The sequence below is a fragment of the Dipodomys spectabilis genome, unplaced genomic scaffold (genome assembly GCF_019054845.1).
Source record: "Dipodomys spectabilis isolate Male_0828 unplaced genomic scaffold, ASM1905484v1 ptg000368l, whole genome shotgun sequence".
NCBI lineage: Eukaryota > Metazoa > Chordata > Mammalia > Rodentia > Heteromyidae > Dipodomys > Dipodomys spectabilis.
Window position 1 is genome coordinate 22,633 of NW_024871045.1, and position 2,792 is coordinate 25,424.

At 39.5% G+C, this 2,792-nt stretch overlaps 1 non-coding gene across 1 annotated transcript; it reads right to left on the reverse strand.

Annotated features, from left to right (window-relative positions):
• Positions 1-991: 991 nt before the first annotated feature.
• Positions 992-1,154, reverse strand: LOC122096337. The gene has a single exon (XR_006145277.1). It is a non-coding gene; the product is annotated as a U1 spliceosomal RNA (small nuclear RNA).
• Positions 1,155-2,792: the final 1,638 nt, after the last annotated feature.

Consider the following 2,792-nt stretch of genomic DNA (forward strand, 5'->3'; position numbering starts at 1 on the left):
TAGCCTTGAGCTGAAGAGCTGAAGGACAGTGCCCAGGCCCAAAGTTCAGGCCCCATGACTGGACCGCCCTCCAAAAAGAAAGAAAGAAAGAAAAATGACTAAAGCCAAAAAAAGCAGATGTATGGATCATCTGGTAGAGTACCTACCTAAAATGCATGAGGCCCTGAGTTTAAGTTCTAGGATAGAAATGGGGAAAGGATGTGAAAGAATAGAAGGAAGAAAAGAAGGAAGGGAAGAGTTATTCTGTATATTGTACTTGCTTAGCTATTTCATTAAGGTGGCTTCTCATTCCTTTTTCTTTTCTTTTTTTTTTTTTTGGTCGGTTGTGGGGCTTGAACTCAGTTCCTGGATCCTGTCCTTGATCTTTTTGCTCAAGGCTAGTGCTCTACCGCTTTGAGTTACATTGTAACTTATGGTTTTCCGTGGTTAATTGGAAATAAGAATCTCATAGATTTTCCTTCCTAGGCTCGTGTTGAACCTTGATCCTCAGATTTCAGCCTTCTGACTCGCTAGAATTATAGGTATGAGCCATTGGCTCTGGTTACTCATTTGTTTTCTTTCTTTTTATTTGTAAGTCATGGGACTTGAACTCTGGGTGCTGTCCTTGAGCTCTTCAGCTCAAGTGAAGTGCTCTACCACTTGAGCCAGAGCCCACTTCTGGTTTTCTGGTGGTTAATTGAAGATAAGAATCTCATGAGCTTTCCTACCTGGGCTGGCTTTGAACTGCAATCCTCAGATCTCAGCCTCTTGAGTAGTTAGGATTACATGTGTAAGCCACCTGCACCCAACTTCCTCATTTATTTTCTCATGGTGAGTTGTAGCTGATTTCTCTACTCCTTGTAGTTCCTAGAAACTACAAAGTAAGCCTAGAGGTACCTCATCCTTTACAGTATCCTTAGGACCAAGTGACTGCTGAGTGCAGGAAAGGAGACGAGGGCAGTATAAAATACAATGCTATTTATCTATCTATCCATCCATCTAACTATCTATCCAGAAAAGAGCACTAACACAGTCCCCCACTACCACAAATTATGCAGTCGAATTTCCCACATTTGGGGAAATCACGGGGTCAGCACATCTGGAGTGCAATAGATAAGCCTTGCCCTGGGAAAACCACCTTCGTGATCATGGTATCTCCCCTGCCAGGTAAGTGACAATGCTGACTTGGTATTTAAAAAACTAACAAATACATGAGAGTAGTTCACATTTGTAATCCTAGCTACTCAGAATGCTGAAATCTGAGGATTAAGCTTTAAATACTAGATAAATTTTGCTGAATTTTGATTAAAGCTCCTTTGGTGTTTTTAATTGTAGGTTTATTTATTTTCTTGTTTTACTGTTTCTTACTGTGACTACCAAAAAGATGAGTGACTTCCGTTGCTTGTATTCCTGGATTACTTTGGAGGTGCTCTAAGACTTCATTAGAGGCCAGACTTGTTCTACTCAGTTGAGTAGCCAGCCACAAAGCTGTAAGTAACAATTCTTACAGTAAGCAAAATTACATAAAATTAAAAATTCAGACACACAGTTACACTAGCCATATTTCAAATAAAAATAGAATTCAAATTTCAGTGAATGTTAGTAAAGTTTTAATGCATTCATTCTATCTGTGTCCTCTGTCACACTGCCACAGAAGAATGTAATACTTACGGCATATCATGTGGCTCCCAAGGCCTGGACGTACTTCGTTCCTTTACAGAAAATGTTTGCCTGACCATGTACCCTAATGAATATCATTTATTATGCAGAGCTACCCTCTTTTCTATATGCAGTTATTTCTCCCTCTCTTTTTCTCCCTCCCTCTCTCTTCCCTCACCCAATCTCTCCCTTTCCTTGTTTTAGGGATCAAAACTCATGCATGGTAAGCTGCTAAGCTGAATCCCAGCCCTGTGTATGATTTTGTGTTTGGTGAGGGGGTACTTTTTCAGGGCTTGAACTTCGGCCCTGGACACTATCTCAAATCCTCTTTCTTTCTTTCATTTTGTCAGTCATGGGGCCTGAACACTGAAATCTGGGCCTGGTCACTGTCCTTCAGCTCTTTAGATGAAGGATAGTGCTTTACCATTTGACCCACAGCACCACTTCTGGCTTTTTCCTACTTATGTGGTGATGAGTAATCAAACTCAGGGCCTCACGCATGCAAGACAATCACTCTACCCTTAAGCAACCTTCCCAGCCCTCATTCTATTTTAAAAATAAAGAAAATTCAAAACATGCCTTTTATGAATCCTCATCCAATTTATTAAAACATATTGTATGTTCTTTAAGCTGTTTTTAAAATGTTTTAGTGTAAAAATATTGTACAGAAGTTTTACAGTTACTTGAGTAAAGTAGTGAGTACATTTCCTAGCGAGCATTGTCACCACCTCCTTTCTTTTCCCCAAACATCCCTTCCCTCCCCACCTTCCCAACACCTCCCACCCCCCACCAATGTTGTAAAGTTTGTTTACAACACAGTATTTTGTACATCTCATTGTTACAATGGGTTAAACTGTATCCTTATTTAAGTATCTTGTTATGTACATACAAGACGCAGCTCACCAGAAACAAATACAGTGAAAACAGGAGTAATACCCTGGAGGAAGAACATACCAGAGAAACAAAAAAGAAATCACATAGTACATTATAAATATGTTAAAAACAATAGCAAGGAAGAAAAAAGCACTGGAACTCCGGTATTGGGGTTTATTTCACTTAACATCATCCTATATGGTCATATGTACATAGCTTTTGATCTTTTCTTCTTGTCTAGACATATACTAGTTATTGCAAAAAAGGGAAACTATAGGACC